This window comes from Myxocyprinus asiaticus, chromosome 10 (genome assembly GCF_019703515.2).
Source record: "Myxocyprinus asiaticus isolate MX2 ecotype Aquarium Trade chromosome 10, UBuf_Myxa_2, whole genome shotgun sequence".
Lineage (NCBI taxonomy): Eukaryota > Metazoa > Chordata > Actinopteri > Cypriniformes > Catostomidae > Myxocyprinus > Myxocyprinus asiaticus.
In genome coordinates, this window is record NC_059353.1 from 36,154,995 (window position 1) to 36,172,639 (window position 17,645).

The 17,645-nt window shown below is 38.8% G+C and overlaps 1 pseudogene; it reads right to left on the reverse strand.

Moving 5' to 3' along the window:
• LOC127447591 (zona pellucida sperm-binding protein 4-like) overlaps positions 1-17,645 on the reverse strand; it is a 44,911-nt pseudogene that overhangs the window by 14,172 nt on the left and 13,094 nt on the right.

Sequence of the window (17,645 nt, forward strand, 5' to 3'; positions counted from 1 at the left end):
TTGCCCAGTGGTCCAAAGTCTTCTTTTCAGATGAGAGCAAGTTTTGTATTTCATTTGGAAACCAAGGTCCTAGAGTCTGGAGGAAGGGTGGAGAAGCTCATAGCCCAAGTTGCTTGAAGTCCAGTGTTGTTTCCACAGTCTGTGATGATTTGAGGTGCAATGTCATCTGCTGGTGTTGGTCCATTGTGTTTTTTGAAAACCAAAGTCACTGCACCCGTTTACCAAGAAATTTTGGAGCACTTCATGCTTCCTTCTGCTGACCAGCTTTTTAAAGATGCTGATTTCATTTTCCAGCAGGATTTGGCACCTGCCTACACTGCCAAAAGCACCAAAAGTTGGTTAAATGACCATGGTGCTGGTGTGCTTGACTGGCCAGCAAACTCACCAGACCTGAACCCCATAGAGAATCTATGGGGTATTGTCAAGAGGAAAATGAGAAACAAGAGACCAAAAAATGCAGATGAGCTGAGGGCCACTGTCAAAGAAACCTGGGATTCCATACCACCTCAGCAGTGCCACAAACTGATCACCTCCGTGCCACGCCGAATTGAGGCAGTAATTAACGCAAAAGGAGCCCCTACCAAGTATTGAGTACATATACAGTAAATGAACATACTTTCCAGAAGGCCAACAATTCACTAAAAATGTTTTTTTTTTTTATTGGTCTTATGATGTATTCTAATTTTTTGAGATAGTGAATTGGTGGGTTTTTGTTAAATGTGAGCCAAAATCATCACAATTAAAAGAACCAAAGACTTAAACTACTTCAGTCTGTGTGCATTGAATTTATTTAATACACGAGTTTCACAATTTGAGTTGAATTACTGAAATAAATGAACTTTTCCACGACATTCTAATTTATTGAGATGCACCTGTATCTGCTTTTTCTCCCTTCAGCAACCAATCCTCACCGTTGAGCACCAGTGATGATTGGCACAGCTGTTGTTAATTAGATCGGCTGAGAAGGAGATAGAGACACGAAAAAGTGAGAGAGAGAGAGAGAGAGAGAGAGAGAGGAGCAACAAGACCCAGACTCTTCAATTTAAATTAAACTATAAAAATGCATTATAAAACTTAAATGTATTACATGTTTAAAACTATGATAATCTAACCAAAGAGAGAAATAAACACAAACTATTTCAGTATTTTTTGTGTGTATTTAGGATACATAAAATGTTAACTATAAAATTAGTCTTAGCATGACAAGAGGTTTTGGCCATTTTATTTAAAAAATGTCATTTCCATCACCAACATTTGCACCATGTAATTCTATTAAACACAGCATAGAATTTATACAGAGATGTAGTGGAAATTACACTATAGTGGGAGTTTTCATGACATTCAGAAAAAAATTATAAAATTGACAAATTTCCTGTTATACATGTACTACATTGCTGGAAATTGTTAACAAAAAAATACACTCTAAAAAAACTTTTTCACCCAATAGGTGGGTTACACATATTGGGTCATTATGTTAGGTTATTATTATTTTTTTTTTTAACAATGTTGGGTTATTTTCTTTTACCCAATAGGTGAGTTGCAATATTATGTCATTATGTTGAGTTATTTTTAACATTGTAGGGTTATGTTTAATACAACCCACTCAGTAGGGTTAAATACAGGTTTCGCGTCACTGACAGTTTGAATTGTAACGGTCCAGTCTTTAACTACAGAAGCTGCAGCTTGATTGTGAAGTCATGTAGTTTTATCATGAATATAATGCTTTAAGTTATTTTTCATATACAGTGCATCCGGAAAGTATTCACAGCGCTTCATTTTTTCCACATTTTGTTATGTTACAGCCTTATTCCAAAATGGATTAAATTCATTATTTTCATCAAAATTCTACAAACAATACCCCATAATGACAACGTGAAAGAAGTTTGTTTGAAATCTTTACAAATTTATAAAAAAGAAAAAAAGAAAAAAAAAGAAAATCACATGTCCATAAGTATCCAATCAAGTTGTAGAAACATCTCAAGGATGACCAGTGGAAACAGGATGCACCTAAGCTCAATTTTGAGTGTCATGGCAAAGGCTGTGAATACTTATGTACATGTGATTTTTTTTCGTTTTTTATTTTTAATAAATTTGCAAAGATTTCAAACAAACTTCTTTCACGTTGTCATTACTGGGTATTGTTTGTAGAATTTTGAGGAAAATAATGAATTTAATCCATTTTGGAATAAGGCTGTAACATAACAAAATGTGGAAAAAGTGAAGCGCTGTGAATACTTTCCGGATGCACTGTATATCCCTGGATGCTACCATCACCCTGCGAATGGGTATCTAGACTATGTCTGCAATGCCATCCCCAGCCTTCACAGAAATCCTCTTCTCAACCAAGCTTTTGTGTTATTTCACAGGACTTTATATTTTTGTTCCCTGACCACAAGGCCTGCATTGTGCTTCAGCCTTCACTGACCAGATTTTTTAAGGAACATCTTCAACACACACCTGTCTCCTTAAAAATTTGTTTAGTGTGCTTGATAACCAGTTGGTCAAGTAACAAGAACACTGAAGTGTAAAAATCATTTTTAAAAAGACATTCAGAAATGAACAAAACAAATCTGTTCCTTTTCAATAAATATTCAAATAAACATTTGGTATTTTGTATTTTGAAAACAGAGCATTATTTTGAACCCTATATAAAGAAGTCTACAGAGCCTTAAAGGTGAAGGATGTAATGTTTTTGATGTTTACCTCCCCCAAAATTATAAACACTGAGCCTCCCAGGCACTATCAAAATATTGAAACAAAATTCGAAGACTTGTTAAAGACACAAAAAAAAAGAAAAAAAAACAAACAAAAAAAAAAAAACAGAGTGAACACTGGCATCGCATTTACAAGGTGGAGAACTTTGAGGGAATTTATGAAACACCAAACTTGCCAATTGCTTCTCGAAACACAAGTTAGCTCATTACTGTCATGCTCCACATGCATTCTTAAAATACTTGGAATATGTATTGTTACATTTACTAGTTACCAGGACAACCATCCTACCTTATGTGCTGGATCCCCTGCACACCCAGCTACTACTCAATCTGGAGATGTTATCAGGCATCCCGATTCCTCTGCTACGCTTATTGTCGGGTGTGTTTATGTTATAGTTGTCTTGTTTAATACGATATTAACCTCTTAACATCCAGCCTCTTTTTGTGCATGAGCTTGAAAACGACATACCCAAAGTTAAACTCTTCCAGTTCTTGAACCCTTTGGTCTATAAACACAAACTTGGGCTCGTTTGAAAATAGACACATTTGTTATTCAAGAGTAAAAATGTATCATTGTAGTATAAAAAAATTAGTTAGAGCTATTCAAATATTTTGAATAGTGACCGTAAATATTATTTATAATATAGAAACTCCGTAAACTAATTCTCAATGTGGTTCAAAATACACAATTTATTTATATTTCTATGTAAAAAATACCACACAAACCAAAATATACATGAAGATATTCGGTTTTTTTTTAATTTTTTTTTTTTTTTATTATTATTATTATTATTATTATTATTATTATTTGGGAATATATTATAATGCATTCCATATGCACTTTATAAACAATGTGAAAAGAACATTACAATTTGAAATGTTGCAATGGAAATGAACTTTTACTTAAAATAAAGATGCTTCTGTTATTTTTTTCCCCATACAAATGCAAATTGACTTAGTTATTTTTCAGAGCTTTTGCTCTGCTATTCACCCAGGGTCTTTAGCCACTGCCTCAAGCTGGGGAGCCTCACTCTTTCTGGCTTCGATCACCGTCAGTGAAGCCTGGAGCACACCTCCTCCAAATGGAAATTGAATGAAAAGCAGTGGAAAAAAAATTACTAAGTCAATGTATTGGGAGTGCGTGTGCTCCGGGGTCTAACTCACAGTGAGTGAAGCCAGGGAGGGTGGCTCATCTCTGCTTGAATGACATGCAAGAGCCACCTGGAAGTGCAGTTGAACAGGGGGTTTGATGAAAAAATGCAGTCGGGAGGAGTGGTTCCTCCAGGCCCTCGGTGATGGTGACTGAAGCCGAGGAGGGTGGCTCCCCTTGGGTTGAATGGCATGCCTGAGCCCCCTGGATGTGCAGTTGAACAGGGGGTTTGATGAAAAAATGCAGTCGGGAGGAGCGGTTCCTCCAGGCCCTCGGTGATGGTGACTGAAGCCGGGGAGGGTGGCTCATCTCGGCTTGAATAACATGTCCGAGACCCCTGGATGTGCAATTGAACAGGGGGTAGCTGAGGAGGGGGTAGCAGGGGATATCTGAATCTGAGGTGGCCTGTCCCCAATTAGGAACTTAGTCAGAGGCCTTGAAACATTTTATGATGCATGTTATTAATACTAGAGAGAGAAAGAGAGTCAGATTAGAAACCTCAATTGGCTGCTTCACTGCTGAATAAAGTAACCGTGTATTTTCCAAACCAGGGCTTAGACAAATACAAAAGAACAAGACCATTAAAAACTGATAGTTTCAAAGAGATAACAATCATAAATGACCTCTTCCACATTTCCTCAAAAATTGATGCAGATAGGAACAGTAGATCTAGCATCTTTAAGAAGCACTGCTTGGTGGAAGTAGCAAACACTGCAAAATATTGTACATGGAGAAAATTAAACTCCATGATAAGGTAAAAAAATGTATCCTATTAAACATACTATAATGTTATATGAAAATATGGTGATATTTTACAGCACAACCAAATTATGAATTAATCTAACAGTCTCTTAACAGCCTCTTATTCAACCTAATTCAACCAGCCAAAGGACTGCAAATGGTATAATTCATAGTTTCTGTTTATATATTCATGCCACAGAATAGAAGCTTTATAGTTTTAAAAAAGCCACTTTTGAAAGCTATTAAAGTCATTTGCTGCAATAATTTGCTGACAAGATTTCCAGAGTGGCCCACAGGAGCCTTGCTACATTTGACGCAATTACCATAATTTTGTTTTAGGCAAACAACTGTATGTCACTGATATAATGCAAACAAATCTGGTTGTGAAACACCTGACTTTGTGCCTTTGTTGTTTTTACTCATGCTGAAACAGAGAGGAAGCTGTTCCCCAACAATCCAAACACTAATGGTTTCATTTTAGTGGTGAGAAATGACTTGATGTTAGGTTGGAGTGATGAGCAGGTGAAAAGCAGACTACTATGAACAATACTACAGACATTTATTTCAAAGATCCAGGAAGAAGACTGGGCATTTTTCCCAATCGTTATAGTCTTTTATTGCCACCATATCATTCGATGGCAAGTCATATTCCATCCCATACACCCACATCACTAAGTTTAACCATCTGTTCGAACCCAGTCTGCTGTTTAACTAAACTTTTGGGATATCTAAGAATCATGGTATACAAAGATGACTAAATTGAATACCATATCATGATGGATAAGTTTCCCTGCTGAAGAGACCAGCATAGTTAGGTGACTAACTAGGTGAGCTTATGTTGTTTTGAATGTTGGTGTTCTGAAATCAGCAAGACTTCCTTGGTATACCAGCTTCACTTGAAAAATTGTGCTTTGTTTTACCACCAGCAGGACCAACAAAAGAAAGCAGCACTATAACCAGCATACACCAGCCTGTATTACAACAGTAATTATTTGCTTTGGCGAGTAAATAAAACCTTATTCGTCAGTGACCATTAACTTTTAAGGAACTGTAACGTATACAAAAGTAAAACTGTAAGAACAATAGTTGGACCCTCACTAATGTTAGTGTCGTGAGCAATTCAAAACTGTAGCATCTGGACCAATCAGATACAATTATTCATTATTTAATGAATAATCCAACAGACGTCTCAAGACCGTAACAAGCAAAGGTCCAAGTAGGCCCAAGCAGACTCCGAGATGTCTGCTCTCCCACTAATCATTATCGCTTTTACTCCCCCTTTGCTGACACTGGTCTAGCAACTAGTGGACCTCAGAGACATTCCAGGTGGGGGAAGGTAGCCACATGCAAAAGCAAAGGAATGTGGCTGAGAAGTAACTCACTCCATTACCCCATATGAAAGACACATAAAGCCCATAAAACTGACTTTTCTTCATTAATTTATAGACAAACTGTTCTATAAATGAACATGCATATCCTCAGGACATTGTGTGTATGATTATTACTGTCTCATATAGTGTCTTTTGTACTATATACTGTTTTGTGCATGCTTTATGACAGAACCACTAGATAATGTAAAATTATTGGTATCATGCTTCCTATCAAATTAATCCTTGTGTGATGCCCTTAACATTGGTGTATAGCACCCCCTTATAGCATGTATTGTATGCTTGTTTTATTAATCAGAGCATAAAGGGGCACAAACTGCTAGCTTACTCCAATCATGCAAATGAGTCAGCTTCCAAACAAAGGAACTTTTCCCACTGGAAAATTGCAGCTTTCTCATTGGTCAAGCCAAACTCGAAAGGAGTGACCTCCCTCAGGAGTTAAAGGGCACTGTCGGAGAACTCCCTCTCTCTTCTCTCTTCCCTCTCTTGCTGCTTCTACTGGTTGCTGTTCGTTTGGGACCGGAAACACCAGGTCCGACCGCGAGGTCGTGGGCTGGCAGGCCTCAAACACATCAAGCCATGTGGAACTTCCTCGACCATAACAGAGTCAAACTAACACCACAAGTTCATCATCATTTCTTCATTCAACGTGGAAGAAATTGATTGCAACTTCAACACCATCCACTCAAGGAACCATCAAGACTTTCTCCTGAGACTGCATCCGGGCGCTCCCTCAACAGCCAAGGCATTGCAAGTATCGTACAATTAACTAACTAAACAGAGGTTTAGTATAAGCTGTGAACCCCTTTGTTAACAAAGGTGCTTTGAAGTAAGAAACTGATGGTTCTTTCAGATGGTTAAATGACTCTTTTCATAGCTTCATTCCCCTGTTCTGTTCCAGTTTCATTCACTTTCACTTTTCCAATTCACATGTATGTGTGATTTGTGTGTATGTGTTTGTTTAGATTAGTTATGTGTTTGTGATTTAGTTAAATAAAGCTTTTGTGTACATTCTTGTGAGTTGATTCTGGTCTGCTTGTAAATCAATGTCAATTTAATGATTTGATTACAGCTACATGCTAAGAAAGAGTTATTTTTCTGTGGCCACGATAATTATCCTTTCTGAGAGTTGATAGACGATCAATACTGAGTGTTTGCTGAGCGAACAGATTAATTGATTGTAATGTTAATTCAGCTACATAAAGTTAATTCTATTAACTGATCCAAATATTTATAATTAATTATAACGAGTTATGATTAATTATTCATATTTCCCTTTTAAAGATAATTTGACAGTGATATATTTTCATAAATAATCTCATCCCTGTTTTTAAAAGATTTCGCTTCAAAACTGTTCCTAAATAGGTGTAATATTATTTTCAATAAGCCATGAGAATAATATTACTCCAATAAGAGAATTAATCATAATTCCCTTATTAAAGCTAATTCCTTACAATAGAAATTGTGAGCAGATACAATGAGACGTATTACGATTTTAATGGTGGATCATTTTATTCAGACAAATAATCTAGTTATTTGTCATTTATCTAATTTATAATGGTTGAACTAATTCCGTTATGAATTTCCTTACATAATAACGTAGAATAAGAACAGTTTAATTTAATTCCTAGCTCACACATACTGTTTCCCTACATATAATGGTGGAGGTACGTGGGCACTTTAACCCATCCCCTGTAAATTTATACTACCAAATTTGCTACAAAGCAAAGACATGCAAATCGTCTACTAAAGAAAATATTTGTCGCAACTTTGGAGTTTTGTAATCGCATACTGTGGTAGCGGGGGGCGTGGTCAAGCGTCCGTTCAGAGAGAGAGAAAGCGGTAAGGGCGCTTGCGCCTGAGCTAGATTATGTTTAACACCTGTTTCTAATTCCAGTGAGCATGGGGAGAGCGGCATATAAGCAGCCATGCCACCAGCAGAGAGAGAGAGAGTCTGGCTCACGGAAGGCCATGGTGCTCCTGAAGCTGTTACGTTTAATCTGTTATGTTGTGAAGCTGATGTGTTTAAGTTACTACGTGCCTGTGAAGCTGATGATTTTGTGAAGTTGTAAAGCATTGAAGTGGCCGATTAAAAGTCCTACCTGAGCCTGGAAAAACCTGCTTCACTGTGTTCTCCTTCCCTTCTGTTTGTGAGCTGTGTTACACATACCTTAGTGGAAAATGTGGTAATATTTTACAAAAAGATTGTATTAGGTAACAAACTAACAAAGAACAATATATTTTATTAATAATGTTAGTTCATAGTGCATTAACTAATGTTAATTTATACAACTTTTGATTTTATAAATGTATTACTATATGTTGAAATTAACATTAACCATGATGATGTAATAAATTCTGCAAAAGTATTGTTCATTGCTAGTTTGTTAACTAATGTTAACTACTGTTAACAAATGGAACCTTATTGTAAAGTGTTACCGAAAATGTAACCGAAAAGGCTAGTTGCGTTTTCCAACAATATTTGTTTTAAAAAAAATTGCCTTCTGTATTGCCTTCTGTTAATTGCTAGTAATTTCCTCAGTGTACAATATTACACTGTCAGCACATCAAAGAATTAGTCGCAACACAATTAGCGCTGGCAAGCGAACTAATCATTTTTTATTGGTTCCAGTTTCAACGGCGCATTATTGTTCAGGTTAAAATAGACGGGATGTGAACTGGCAGCCTCAGCTCCCCTAATAATACAGTTAGGGGTGCCATTAAAATTTTCTAATACCTGGCCTTTCTGGGTAAGCCAGTTATTGAATCACATTTACACCCTTGAGCAGATGTGGGATCTTGAATGACAAAGCACATTACATAATTTGTCATATAAATTTAGAAAATGGTTCATAAAAATGCAAAACAATATTTGCAAAGAAATAATGAGTGACTGTTTTAACATTCTATGACTGGAATTCTAAACTGAGCAGGGGGAGTTGTATTTGGGAGACAATGTATGGCTATTAAACAGAAAGTTGGGAAAACAACACTGCAACATGCATCTACATTTAAAATGGTAAAAACTAGGGCTGTCAATAAAAAAATACTATTTACATGATATGCTAATTAATCACAATGTATACAGTTCATAGAACAATATTTGCAGAAAAAGCCCCCCAAATGAAGATGATGCATACACATTACATTATGTAGTAATAGTCAGTGGTTTTAAAAGTAATCATATATTTGGTTTTATTTCCATATCTTTCAATATAAACCTATCACTGACCTATATTCAAATTTGTCAATCTGAGGAAGACTACACAGAACAAAATATGCAATAGGCCTAAATATGTATCAGATCACTGTCTTTGACCACTGTATTACTTTTTTAAACAATGTGTTAAATTGACAGCCCTAGTAACATTAGGGCTTAACATTCATGTAAAACATGTAAGAGACTTTTCTCTTGCAGTACATCAATTCTATATATGGAATGGACTCAAGCTGGCGCCTAGTATGGCTGCTGCGTTGCGAGCTCCGACACAACATAGCAATGTTTTGTTTGTTTTGTTCACAATTCTTATGTTTTTTGTCTTGGATGTTGTCTGCCTTATTGTCTACGACAGACAAACACTTTTGGACATTGGTTCAGCGATCTCACACCGAAAACCGGACTTCACATTCCTCAATGCCGACCCGCTGTTTACAAACACGCAAGCAGAGCCCTTTGTCTGGGCAGCATGGCCGCGGAAACGCAGGAGGAAAAGGGGAAACAGGGCGTTCTCATCAGAGTAAGACGCCGTGCAAATCGACCCCCGCTACCCACTATTCTACTGGCAAATGTTCAGTCTCTGGATAACAAGCTCTGCGAGCTGAAAGCACGGATCTCTTTTCAACGAGAGACGAGGGACTGCTGCATTATCTGCCTTACAGAAACTTGGATGTCTGCGGAGATTCCAGACTCAGCCATTGAACCCGCGGGGTTCTCCGTGCACCGAGCGGACAGAGCGAAAGACCTCTCAGGTAAAACTAGAGGAGGCGGTGTATGTTTTATGATCAACAAATCCTGGTGTGATCAGAGGAACGTACATTCCATCAAGTCTTTCTGTTCTCCTGATCTGGAATTTCTTATGCTTCTGTGTTGACCATTCTGGCTACCGAGGGAATTCACAGCGGTCATTATCACTGCTGTGTACATTCCCCCACAAGCCGACACAGACCAGGCACTCAAGGAACTGTATGGGAATATAAGTGAGCAGGAAACCGCGCACCCTGAGGCCGCGTTCATTGTGACCGGGGACTTTAATAAAGCCAGTTTAAAATCAGTCGCACCAAAATATCACCAGCACATTAGTTTCAACACACGAGGGGACCGGGTTTTGGACCATTGCTACTCTCCGTTCCGGGATGGCTACAAATCCCTCCCCCGCCCACCATTTGGCAAATCGGACCACTCTTCCATTCTGCTTCTGCCCGCTTACAGGCAGAAATTGAAACAGGAAGCACCCACCCTCAGAACGATCCAGTGCTGGTCAGACCAATCAGACTCTATGCTACAAGACTGTTTTGATCACACGGACTGGGAAATGTTCCGGTCCGCCTCTGATGACGACATCGAGCTTTACGCTGATAGCGTAATGTCTTTCATCAGAACGTGCGTAGAGGAAGTGATTCCGACCAGAACTGTACGAATCTATCCGAATCAGAAGCCATGGATCAATAGCGATGTTCGCACAGCACTTAATGTGCGGACCTCCGCTTTTAATTCCGGGAACGCGGAGGAGCATAAACAAGCCAGTTATGCCCTCCGAAAAACTATCAAAACAGCAAAACGCCAGTACAGGAGCAAGATTGAAGGACAATTTAACACCACCAACTCTAGAAGCATGTGGCAGGGAATTAACATCATCACGGACTTTAAAGGGAATAAAAACTCCACTATGAACACCGCTGCCTCTCTACCGGGTGAGCTAAATACTTTTTATGCTCGTTTCGAGGGAAATAACACCGCCCTTGTGGAGAGAGCTCTCGCGGCTGAAGCTACAGAGGTTAGTTCACTCTCCGTCTCTGTAGCGGATGTAACCCAATCCTTCCGATGGGTGAATATCCGCAAAGCTGCTGGCCCAGACGGCATTCCGGGCCGTGTCATCAGAGCATGCGCGAACCAGCTGGCTGGTGTTTTTACGGATATTTTCAACCTTTCCCTCTCTTTGTCTGTAGTCCCCACATGCTTTAAAACATCCACCATTGTGCCTGTACCAAAACAATCAAAAATAACTTGTTTAAATGACTGGTGTCCTGTTGCTCTGACCCCCATCATCAGCAAATGTTTTGAGAGACTAATCAGAGAGTGCCCTCCAAGCTAGATGAGAAACTCCGGGCTCTGGGCTTAAACAGCTCGCTGTGCAGCTGGATCCTGGACTTCCTGTCAAGCAGACGCCAGGTGGTTAGAATAAGCAGCAACATCTCCTCATCACTAACCCTCAACACTGGAGCCCCGCAGGGCTGTGTTCTCAGCCCACTACTGTATTCCTTGTACACACATGACTGTGTGGCAACACATAGCTCCAATGCCATTATTAAGTTTGCTGATGACACGACGGTGGTAGGTCTGATCACTGACAATGATGAAACAGCCTACAGAGAGGAGGTGCACACTCTGACACACTGGTGTCAGGAGCACAACCTCTCCCTCAACGTCAGTAAGACAAAGGAGCTTGTGGTGGACTTCAGAAGAAAAGACAGAGAACACAGTCCCATCACCATCAATGGAGTACCAGTGGAAAGAGTCAGCAGCTTCAAGTTCCTGGGTGTCCACATCACTGAGGAACTCACATGGTCCGTCCACACTGAAGTCGTTGTGAAGAAGGCTCATCAGTGCCTCTTCTTCCTGAGACGGCTGAGGAAGTTTGGAATGAACCTCCACATCCTCACACGGTTCTACACCTGCACTGTAGAGAGCATCCTGACTGGCTGCATCTCCACCTGGTACGGCAATAGCACCGCCCACAACCGCAAAGCACTGCAAAGGGTGGTGCGAACTGCCAGACACATCATCGGAGGTGAGCTTCCCTCCCTCCAGGAAATATATACAAGGCGGTGTGTGAAAAAAGCTCAGAGGATCATCAGAGACTCCAGCCACCCGAGCCATGGGCTGTTCTCACTGCTACCATCAGGTAGGCGGTATCGCAGCGTCAGGACCCGCACCAGCCGACTCCATGATAGCTTCTTCCCCCAAGCAATCAGACTTCTGAACTCTTGATCTCCCACGATCAAAATACATCAGCACTGCACTTTATTACCCTTACTCTTATCTCTCACACCGGACTGTCATAAATTATATTATTATTATTATTATTATTATATTATGTTCTCTCTTAACAACTGACTATCAACCGACAGCCTGAATGTCAATACAGTACAATACTGTACATTCTATATATATATATATACACACTTTTTTTTATATATATATTTATTTATAATATTTATTGAATAATGTGTATCTATATAGTAAAAAAAAAAAAAAAAAAAAAAAAAAAGCATATTGTATACTGTACAGTGTATGTTATTATTTGTATATTGTTGAGTGTAATTATGTGTATAACAGATGTTTAAATTGTGTTGTGTTAAATTGATGTTATTGTAAATTGGTATATGTCTCATCACTGTCACGACTGCTATGTCGATCGGAACTGCACCCAAGAATTTCACACACCATTGCACTTGTGTATATGGCTGTGTGACAATAAAGTGATTTGATTTGATATTTTTGTTCTACTGTTAATTCCCAAATGGCTCATACTCAGACAATAAGACTTATAGTTCCAGCATATGACATATCTGTCATTTGTGAATGCAGGACGTGCTGACATACATGCAATCACCCAATTCAATCATAGTGTCTCTCCAATATCTATACACATGACTTGAACCATGCAATATAGTTCAACAACAACAGATGATCATGCAGAAATTGCTAGAGGAGTAATGGCTTACTTTATTATCTGTATTTGGCACAGTATCATTCCAAAAAACAGAGAGAACCTCCACCAGAGTTTATTCACTTTAGAATTCAGAGAACTGATGTGCTAGAAACAACTGTCAGGCTGTCACTCACAAAGACCAGCAATCCCCGGACATGCAAATGACAGTGTTTGTCAACGAACATCAGCAGCTGCCACCAGCACAAAGGGAATAAGAGCTTAGTGAAACCTTTGCTACCAGATGCTCGGTAGACCGTTCTGAAGATGCAGCAATTAAGCTAGTGTGGCTTGCAGAGAATAACATGCATTCTTGGGAACAATGAGGTTATGTCACAGAGGATTGATACTGCCCACATTCAGTCACAGGATTCCATAAAAATCTTTTCACAAAAATGGGGGCATCCCATTTGCTTCTGTAATTTCATAATTAGCCATTTGATAATGCAGTGCCTGGTGTGAGAGAAGACCGATTATGCACGGTGATTGTATACTGGTGCTTTTGTTTTAGCACCACTGGATACACAAAAGTAAGCTCCTCATGGAGGTGAGCCTGATGGCAGAAATGAAGCCCAATAACCCAAATATCTGAAGCATTACACAGTGTATTAAAAAAAAAAAAAAAAAAAAAAAAAACACCCCACATACAGTAAGGTAACTGGCAAGATGAATATGATTGCCTTAACAGGCACAATTAAAGCATGGCAGTCCATGTACAACTTTTGCTTCATTCTCTAACATCTTTATTCAAGAAGGATTCATTAACTTCATGGAAGAGTTAAAGATATTTTAGGTCCATGGAGGAAAAGGGTTGCTTCCTGCAGAAACATCTAGTAGAACCCATTTCAGGGGACAGTGAGGCAAGCTGGATTTGTTCCCTTTATGATTGGAAGGGGATTGACAAGTAACCATGCACACCATGAGACCAAAACAAGACAAATTTCCCTTTGAGTGTCAATTAAAAGGGACTCATACCAACCAGGCAAACTAGAAACTAAAATTCCACTGCTGATATTCAGGCATTGTACAAAATAACCACAATCACCCAGATAAGGGGACTTATTTTAATGCAAAAGTGATTAAAAGCTTAAGAATGGAGGATATTGTCTCCAGTGGAAAAATTACAGGCACCTTCCACTCCTGTCCCAGCATCTCTCCCTGTAGAGAGACAAACGTCAAAGAATGGTCTCAAGAAAGTCACAAATATTTTGCGGCAAAGTAGCACTCACTCCTTCTGTTGCAACTCTGAACACAGGAGTCTACTGTAGTTGGAGTGCAAACTGATGTACTGCGGCGAATAAAAACCTTAATTTAAAAAGAAAGAAGTTCACACACGCAACAAACCCAATACAAGATGGCACACAGCTGCAGAAGTGTAAAGTTTACCATCTGCATCTGTGGATGCATAGTCACAGGATCCACAAATGTGAACATCTTGACAGTGAAACATTTGTAATGGGTTGGAAACTGCAGACCTGAAGACTGATCCACCGAAATAAGGTTGGTCAGGTAGCGGTCATCCTGGCAAGGACACCTGCACACCAGTAAATGGTTAAAAACAAGGTGCTCTGCAATAGCAGATGGGTGAATACTGGAGTCACATTAGCAGTTACCCATTCACAAGAAGATCCCACTGGGGTAGGCTCACAGGGTCAGGGTTAGAAGTTGCCCAGCAGCGACCCAGAGTTAATACAATGTTGGGGGTCAGTCCTCTCTAGAATGTGCACTTCTACATAAACTGGCTCCCGCAGGACTTTTGTCACCGGATACTCAGCATCTCTGTAGTATGTAGAGTATGACTGATCTTCTGTACAAGTTGGAGACAAATTCAGGTCTAGCCCAGTAACAAAAGGACTGCATAATAAATGGAAGGTGCATTACCTTCCACATCCCTTTGCAAAACATTGCCCATTAGCCAGTCTAAGCTCCACTCTCAGGGGGCCTGTAGCAGCAACAGGAGGTGGCATAGGAACAGTGTTGACTTCAACAACCAGTGCTTCAACACTACTGCCAGAATATCTACACTGGAAGAGGAGCCCATTTAAATAAAAAAAAAAAAAAAAAAAAAAAAAAAAAAAAAGCCCTCACTCAATGACTGTCTCTTGTGATTGCACCAAGTGGTCCAACACCTACTTCAAAAAGGAAGAAGTCATTCTGTTCTCATAAACTAGATCATCAGAATCCATCTGCAGGGAAGATAAAATTAGGTTTGGACAAGCACAAGGGCATTTAAAGTCTCACATACTAACCATCATTGTGGTGCCACAAGCAGTGAAAGGGAACTGGTAAATGGCAAAAGCTGCAGTGATGCCAACAGGACCGCAAGGAGGATCACATCCTCCCAACAGGATGACGGAGTCAAAGTTAAGACTTGGAAGAGTTGAATCTCTTAGCACCACAATTACAAATTGCCCATCTCTTGTACACTGGACAGTCACTAGTAAGATGAAGCAAGTTAGTGTCCCATCTACGGTTACTGACAGGGAATAACATTAAGGACTCACCTGCTTTCCTATAGTAGCATTGTTGTTCATTAAAACAACAGTTTATAGCTTCACAATTTGCAGGAGTAATTGTAGGCTCTCCACACTGCACCTTTTCATAATCTTCTACATTACACTTCTGAACCAGGTCTGCCTGAGGTGGCAGCTGCTTAGCCCCAGAATTAAAAAAAAAAAACTTGAGATTGCTGCCCAGGCCATTGCAAAGCTAACTGATTATGGGCCAATACTTTTTCAGCACAAAAGCTACTAGTGGTACAAAACACCATAAATACCAAGAAACTCAAAAGTGCTACCATTACTCCTGACTTGAACACAACTACTTAACACACTCAAACAGTTACCTTTAAAGGTTGATAATTAGCCATTTTGAAGGGATGGTCCTCTCCTCCTCTGTTTACCACCAATTAGCACCCAGCCCTGATCCATTAAGATCTTACGTTTTTTTCAGCTGATCTCTTCAGGTGTGACGTCACCTACGTTCACTTATAATGAAACTATAATTCTCAAATTGTGTGCTAATTTAATAACTCAACTTCTCATATATAGCTATTTATATATTCTCTTGCAATACTGTGATCTGTAAACATAGCGTAGCCTAGTGAAGTTAGCTTTTGCTCCTCTCTCAAAAAGTTATTGCCAACTATCTTTTCTTTGTTTTGATTTCAGTAAGGCCTAGTTTGGATATTTTTCCTGATTATTTGGATATAATATATGATTTAATATGCTGTCTGAAGGTGGTACAGAAACTGACACTTTGTTTAGCAGGAAATTTAGTGCAATTTGCACTTACAAAGACTGCATAATGTGAAGATGGACTAGGCCAATGAATTTGACCATCTGATACCTTCAAGTACACACCCTCTCTCCAAAACCTTGCCCTATAAAGACATGTTACCAAAATTAAACATTGAAAAGGCAAATAATATTCTATAATTGACTAAATATTCTGATTAGCTTATTAGTTAAAGGGTCTTCTGACTCTATATTGCTGTTTAACGAGCTGTTACAAAGACAGGCTGTCACAAAGACAGGTGTGACTTCTATTTCAGTCAGCTCATAGGGACATTTTATGCATGGTATTCCAAAATAACATTTACACAATTAATTAGCACAATTAAGTGGACTATATGATGAGTGGATAAATCAAGAATGCAAAGTACAATTAATGCAATAACAATCATTAATACAATTTCACACATCCCACACTAATAAGATTTCACATATGTCTCACTTTTACAAAATATAAAATTAGCAACAGCAGAACTCAGAGGGCATAAGTTGAAATAGTTCTGTGGTTGATTCAGTTACTTTACCCACACTATGCAAAGTAATGTTCAAAAGTCTCAAGCACTACATGGTTGACCTCTAGGCCATGTAAAAAATTTCATTTGTGATTGATTTGTCTTACTCTTTGTCAAACATACTTTAAATTGCTAACTTTTTCTGGCTTCCTTTTCCTTTTTTATTTTATTAAAAAAAACATCAACCTAATTCAAATTTGACCTCCCATAACCATAAGAACAAAAAGGCAATATGGTAGTGTCATTCATACATTCATTCCATTGCACAGCAGGTAAAACAGAAAGGAGAACAGGCAATAAAGGAATGCAAGAGGAGGTCTGAACTAAACCGTATATGAACAGTGTGATCAAATTTGAGAAAGTCTTGCATCAATTAAACAAGTGAAATGAGAAGCATAATATATAAGTGAATAGTCTCCACAGGGTGGATGTGGCTCAAATTTGATTTTTGCCTACTTGCAACATTACCTTACTTAGAGGAAAAAAGAAACTCTTGGAGCCCAACATTGAGAGAACATACAGCAGAAGTACTGTAACCAATATTGGGTGATATGCTTAGTTTCAAACAACATATGAGGGATTGTATCACAATTTAACAGTATTAGCAAATAAACTTCATAATGAGTGCTTGTTCATCATTTTATTCGATAGATTGTCTTGCAAAATATTTTTCCTTTATGCATGTATGGTGATACATTTGAAGTTCTTGTTTTTGTAAATGTGCAAATGCAAGTCTGTATAGTGTGGCGGTCTCTACATACTAATGACAGATCTACATGCAAACAGTCAAAACAAAGATTTCTTCTGTGCAAAATCCCTTTGTATTTATTCTGCGATGTCCTCCAAGTGGTTTTTACATTGTATGGCTGAGAATCGAGACAATCTTATTCTCAAACTTTACATTTCCCTGTGCGTTTA